The following is a 6,840-nucleotide window of genomic DNA, read 5'->3' as shown; positions in this document are numbered from 1 at the left end:
GTGTGCTCCTCAGAACCAAAAAATAGATTGATACAAAATATAAGATAAAGATTTATACATGAAATTTTTACTCTGGCGCTATGATTTTCAAAATTTCTCAGCGGCATATTACCTTCAATTTTGGCATAAGAATCAGACATGAAGTCAAAGCAGAGTACTTCTAATACTACACGAAATAAACTCGACCATAAAACTCAAAGCAAAACACGTAAATTACTTCAAGAACGACATCACATGCATATCCCCAAATCAAATTGCCACTTGATCATTGATCTATACTTGTACATTTATACAAAAATTGTCCAATCATTTTTTATTTTTATATTTTACAACAGGCCAACTGACATGGGAGGGGGAAGCGAACTTTAGTTTGGTTTTGCCATTGATAAGTTGTTGAATTTCTCTAGCCTCATAAGAAAACGTCCCATGATTGTGATTAGGTGTTTGAAAGTTGAGCAGTTGAGGCAGTTTGTCTGTCGAGAGGACACAGTTGAGAAAAAATATTAATATTGGAAGAAAGAAATTGCACTTTCTTATCATGTAAGATCAAAAGTATAAGTGCAAAAGAAAACTCATGTTGAAATCCTATCAGCAACGGTTATGTTTTTTTTACCTAATGTCTTCGAAAGGACGCTTCTTCAATAAGTTTGCGACGTTTTTTTTTTTATTGATGGCGTTTTATTTTTTTAACCACGTAGGTAAACGGGAAAAAAAGGAGGACAACCTAAAAAAGGAGAAAAAGATGAAGTGCATTCCCAGTTGATGACAGGTGCCACGTAACCAGGGCTATGTCCCTCAATTATATTTATATATAGATTATACAACACTCGAAGTTGGCACTAAATACCAGTTAGACGCTTTAACTATTTTTGTGACCAGATAAATACGGTTACTTAGCACAACTGCATTTTGTGCATACCTGAATCCAACAGATCTAATGTGTGAGTTTCAATCTTAATAACATGTCGAACTAACAAATTAATAAATGACACGTATAATTAAAAAAAGTTAAAAATACCTTTTTTATGAAGTAAAATAATTTCATTAAAAGCATCAAGCTGATGCATAGGCAAAATACAAAGGGAATGATTGTATACACCATATCTGCGATTCTTTTTATATCTAAATGTACAAAAAAAAATACAAGCATACACCATTTTTAAGATCTTCTTGATGGCTTTTATCAACTTTTCAAGTGCTTTCTTAGTATTGATAGGTATGACCTAAGCTAGTCCAAAAATTGAAAATAACTTGCACCGGAGATCGATTGTTGCTAAATAGTGCTGAAGCTGATAATTCACACTCTCATATTCCTTTTGACACATATAACACATGTTCATTATCTAAATTTTCTTCTACTCGGATTATCTTGTATTAGACAAGCTTAATATAAGGTACTAAGGAAAGCATATATTTATTGGTAGTTTAGTCCTCCATACGAGCTCTCAAGGCCACCTGTCTTATTTGAACCCCAAAATGTATACCCTTCTTTGATAGAATTAGTCCCCACCCTTAAGTTGCCCCATATCATCTTGTCACTTTCAAATAGACTAATTGAGCAACTATCCAGATTAGCTAGTAGTTCTACTAGAAAGTCTAAATCCAAATCTTGAATTTTTCTCCTCAATTACATAATCCATGTGTTCTCCTCTTTGTTTTGAGCTATAATGGAGTCTGGGTTACTAGCTAATAGAAAATGTTAGGAAATTCCTCCTTTAGTGTTAAGTTGCCCAGCCATTTTCCCTACTAACATGATACGTGTGCTATATTGCCTACTTTGAAAGAGCAATTTTGCTGCAATTCTCCCTGAAATTTTGAGATGCACCTCCAAGGAACAGTGTCATGAGGTGATATAATTTGCTTTGTACACTAGTGACCCTATTCTTTGTACTTTACTTGTATAAGTGACTTCCACAAACTAGGATTCTGCTGAATCTCCATGACTATTTCATTAATATACATTTGTTATGTCCAACCAAATTCTTAATACTCACTCTGCCATATTCTTTGGGAAGTATTACTCTAGACTTTAATCAGATGAAATTTTGTGATTGTGTCTATTTTCTTCCCATGAAAATGATCTTATAATAGGGTCTAATTTTTTCTACATTTTATCTGGAATCAGAAGTAAAGATGTGATGTAGTTTGAAATACATCCAACATTATTAATGAGAGTCAATCTTTCATCAAAAGATAGCATCAGCCATGAGGTCAGCCTCTTTTAAAATATTTTTATCACTCCATTTTAGATTTCAGTTGTCACGATCCGGATTCTCAACCTCGTGATGGCGCCTAACATCCACTTGCTAGGCAAGCCGGCGTGAAATAGATAATTAACCAATTTTAACAGTTAAAAATAAACTAATAATATTCAACGAGAAATAAATGTCAAATCTAATACAATGCGAATATAAATCACGGAATACAAACTACTCCTAGAAATTTGAAGTCATGAGTACACGAGCAACTAGACGTCTACAAACATAGTCTGAAATAAATACAACTGTTCGAAAAAAATAAACAACAAAAGTAGAAAATGGAAGGGGACTTCAAGGTCTGCGAATGCCAGCAGATTTACCTAGAGTCTTCGTATGAAAATGATAAAAGTCGACGCACCTCAAGCACCACTGGGACCAATACCAGTATTTGTCCAAGAGTGCAGAAGTGTAGAATGAATACAACCGATCCAGTGTACTCCGTAAGTGTCGAGCCTAACCTCGATGAGGTAGTGGCGAGACTATAACAAGACACCTACATAAATATACCCATACAATTATATATAAAAGCAGCAACACAACAAGAAGAATGATAAAATACTAACTGGAGGGAACATGCGAAAAGGGGAAGATATAATAAGTACATCACGTTGTAATCACAAAATAACGTCTTCCGTAATGAGTAGCAATATAACCAAGTAAATCACCAAAATCGGAAACCAAAACCGAAAATTAAATAAGACAATGATAAGAAAATTGTACGGCATCACCCTTCGTATTTTTACTCTCGTCCTTACCATGTAATATCATGAATATAATAGCACGACATCACCCTTTATGCTTTTACTCTCGTCCTCACCATGTAATAGCATGAATATAATGGCACGCATCACCCTTCGTGCTTTTACTATCAAGTCTCACAATGTATGATTATGAATGCAAATGAGGCACGGTAACACCTTTCGTGCTTTTCTCTCTTCCTCACCAAGCAACAATATAAGTCCGAATAATAAAACAAGGTGAGGAATAATTTCATTTCAAATATGGTGACATGATATCAAACTTCAACTTTTAAAAAATTTAACCTCTTTAAATAAACAATAAATATGAAATGAATAATTAAAGAAGTAATAATCTAACCTAAGCATGGATAACATAATTATCAAAATAATATAATATGCTTTAGCTTAGTGACAACGCATATTGTTTACCCGTAAAACGGTACAGTTGACAACTCTAACCATTTTCAAGTTCAAAATTAAGTTTTATTTGAAAAATCATATTGAAACTTTTCAGAAATCAAACCAGACCACACAAGCAAGTCATAAATCATCAAATAAATATATATAAGGTTTCAAATCACAAAATGAGAAGCTAGAACTCATAACGACCTATCGAGTCATTACATAAACCAACTACAGTTCAACATATAAAGAAGATATGGATTTGATATCAAATAACACGCCAACAGTTGCATACAGAGAAGATATGTATGAATAATCAAGTCAAGTTGCATAGATTGACATATAGAGAAGATATATACCATGTCATTCAAAGTAGCATATAGAGAAGATATGCATTTGAATATCAAATAACCCGTCAACAGTTGCATATTGATCACGTCCAACTATGACTTATTAAAAGGACTAAGCGGTCATTGCTAATATAATCCGGTCTTATAGACCGAAGTCAAATCCCACAAAGAACTAAAGCTTAGCTACAGTTATTCGATATCACTAAGAAACAAGTTTGAACAAATTCTAAAGTTTATATATTAATATTCTTATGTCTAACTAATTAACTAACAAATTAAAGTAGCAAATTATTAACTAAATATACTAAGGGTTGGAGACAAAATTAAGGAGGGCTAGAGTTATGATTTTTCTAATTTTTGAAATCTTTTTCACTACGTCTTCTATAATTTCATCTACATATTCTCTACTGATCGTGAGCACTTCAAGTGTCGTAATTCTCTCCCGAGCAACTACAATAATTTACTAGACATATTCTCCTGAACTACGCTAACTGGTACTATTTTACCGCTCATTATGACACGTCAAGGCTTTGTTATTCCTAAACTCACCTTTAAACCTACTGTATTGGTTCCTCACATACATTAGGAGTTTCAAATGTAAGGCAAAGACATCATGAACAAAAATAAATCGCTCACTCTCACAAAAATATTCATGTGCATTCCGAGGTCGTACAATAGGCTTGCATGTAGTGTATGTCTCTACTAACCTAAGCTCGTAAAGTCTATGATTAATTAGGTCTTTGCAAGTTGTAGTGTAGGCTAAGGAACAGGATGTGTATTTTCTATCCTTTTTTTTTTGTTTTTCTTTTTGTATGTTCTTTGCTTTTCTTTTTCTTCTTGTTTTTCCCTTCAACACTCTCCATAAATTTAGTTTGCCCGGCTAATGATTTTTAAAAACATATGTGTACTTTTTGGCCTTTATATGGTTCTACTCAAAAGTCACTATAACTCTCACCTTACTCTTCTAGCGACTTAAGTGGAGGTAAAGGTTCAACAAAATTTAATTAAGAACAAAATGGGATTAGACTTGTAATGTGGGTGCCAAAGAAAAGGTTTGTAGGCTCAAATAGGCTATCTAGGGATAATTTTATTTATCGTGGCATACTAGCTCAATGGACAATCAAAGAAATGCCTACATCATTTCCTAGACTCACAAAGCTTACTTATTTTGCTTCGATTAACACAAGGTGAAAGTTTTAGACTAACACAGGATAGCACATAAAGTAATCAATACCTCACATAAAATACTGCTCATGACCCCAGCCAGGACGGTCTCATTCAACTCTCAAGTTTAGGCAAGTAATCACAAAGTCAAGAAATATTAAGCAATAAAGCATTGCATAAATAATGAGTCAATAAACTGAGAGAAAGCGTCATATACAGACTATTCAATCTTTCACGATATCAATTTTCATTAAAATATGTTAGGAAGGTAATTTGCATGCTAAGGCCTAACTATACTAGCACCAAACAGGTCAAAAGGCACATAGGAGCACTCAAGTTTTCTTCCCTCGATTTTCTAAAAAATAAAAATATCTGGTTCAAGTTACATCCCATGAAAAAGAACCAATGCCAAAAGAAAAATCAAGGGGTATTATTATCTACCTACAACTAACTAAAAATAAAGAAAATATTGTTGGATCTTTTTATTGGACCTTAATCTCTCAAGAAAGCTGTCTAAGAGATCCATCGTCGGAAAAAATTCAATTATCTCTCTTTTTTAATTTCTTTTTTTTCAATTAAACTAACACAACTAAAATAACATAGAAAATAACCTAGACAATTTTTTCACCCCACACTTAAAATTATACATTGTCCTCAATGCATATCATAAATAATAGAAGGGTAAAAGAAACTCTCTGGCAGGACAAAGGATGAAACATTAGCAGCTCATGAGGTACTCAGACTTCTCCCAGGCCTGGTCTTTTGTGGGGGCACCCCACACTTAGTTCTAACCATCTGGCATGCTTTTGCTGTCTTTCAATGGCTTTGCTTCCCATGGTCCTAGAAAATAAAAAAGAACATTAGCATAAAAAACACAATAAGAAAAACTAATTAAGAAAAACAAAAAAAAAGCAGTAAAAATTGGGTTGCCTCCTAACAAGCACCTAATTTAATGTCGCGGCATGACATGAATCACTTCTTGCCTCCACTATGAATTAATGAATTGGATCCTAAATTTTGATTCTGCTCTATGATCATGCTCTTGGGGTGGTGTAAATTCTTGCAAGCCAAAAGTTAAATAATTCCTTATGCACTTTTTGGCTTGAAGCTGAGGAGTATCACTTGCCTAGATGGCCTCGAACATTTCAAAATATATGGCTCATCTATTTCTTTCCTTGTCTCATTTCTACTCTCATAAGGATCCATTCTCATTTCACCATCCGAACACAATGTAGAAAAGTGTTTGGAATGAGGTCCAACATGTTCAAATACATGAACTTTAAGATGTTCAACATTCTCTACACCAATGATATTAGATTTAACTAAATATGTATTCTCAATGTCCTCGGTTGACTCTAGTATCACTTCTACAACATTAGAATCATCAAATTCTAGTTGGTTAGGTTATTGGTGTTCTACTCTAAACTCCCCCATTAGCACATCAATTTTCGTCTCTAATTCACGCTTTTCTTAGCTACTATTCGTAATACTATCTTGTTGAGCATTTAAAGCCTCAACCAATTGACTCACTTGAGCCTCCAAGTTACGAATAACCACCTCTTGCCTTTGGATAGTAGCCTCCTACTTTTGTGATTGTAATTATTTCTCATATTTTATTCCAAAAGGCACATTAACATGTCCTTGATTTTGTTTTGGCCAGCATCTCTAGGTTCTTTGTTCCTATTAACTTCACAAGAAAAAGTAAAACCGTCATAATAAGGGGTTGGGGGAGGATAAGAAGTATGAGCACAACCATAAAAGTGACTATCTTGACCACCACACACATCACACACATTTCACACATAGGATTGAGTTGGTGCACATAACTCGCCCTCGAAAATATTTTGAGAATTTTGCCACAGGTGGTTTCCTCCACAATAAGTTTTAGGAAGATCAAAACTAGAACTACCAACATCCAAACTCCCA

Source organism: Nicotiana tomentosiformis, chromosome 5 (genome assembly GCF_000390325.3).
Source record: "Nicotiana tomentosiformis chromosome 5, ASM39032v3, whole genome shotgun sequence".
In the NCBI taxonomy this organism is placed as follows: Eukaryota; Viridiplantae; Streptophyta; class Magnoliopsida; order Solanales; family Solanaceae; genus Nicotiana; species Nicotiana tomentosiformis.
This window is presented reverse-complemented; position numbering follows the sequence as displayed.